This window comes from Bos mutus, chromosome 3, assembly GCF_027580195.1.
Source record: "Bos mutus isolate GX-2022 chromosome 3, NWIPB_WYAK_1.1, whole genome shotgun sequence".
Lineage (NCBI taxonomy): Eukaryota > Metazoa > Chordata > Mammalia > Artiodactyla > Bovidae > Bos > Bos mutus.
In genome coordinates, this window is record NC_091619.1 from 108,375,506 (window position 1) to 108,376,152 (window position 647).

Sequence of the window (647 nt, forward strand, 5' to 3'; positions counted from 1 at the left end):
TTTTGCCAAATATCAAAATGAATCCACCACAGGTATACATGTGTTCCCCATCCTGAACCCTCCTCAACTGATGCTTTAGAACTGTGGTGCTGGAGAAGACTTTTGGGAATCTCTTGGACAGCAAGGAGATCAAACCTAGTCAATCTTAAAGGAAATCAGCCCTGAATATTCATTGGAAGGACTGATGCTGAAGCTCCAACACTTTGGCCACCTGATGTGAACAGCTGACTCATTGAAGATTCAGACACAACTTGGCAACTGAACAACCTAAGTGGCCTCAGCCCTTTCAAAGCCTCATCTTTTATCTTATGCAGCATAAAAATATTCTTTTCTGTATTATCATCTATCTATATGAGTTGCTAAGCAACCTCTTCTAACATCTTTGATTTCCACATGAGAAAGGTGAGTTTCACCAGAGTCAAGGCCTTATTTTATTCTCTGCTGGATCTCTGCCAGCTAGAATAGTGTCTGGCGTATCATACATGCTGAAAAAATATTTGCTGGATGTACAAGTGTATACCACATACACAAAGGATCACTGCAGTATTATAAAAATACAGAATCAGATGATATAAAATGCCTATTTAAATAAAGGATGAACATGTATATTCATATAATGGAATGGGGAAGGGGACAACAGAGGATGA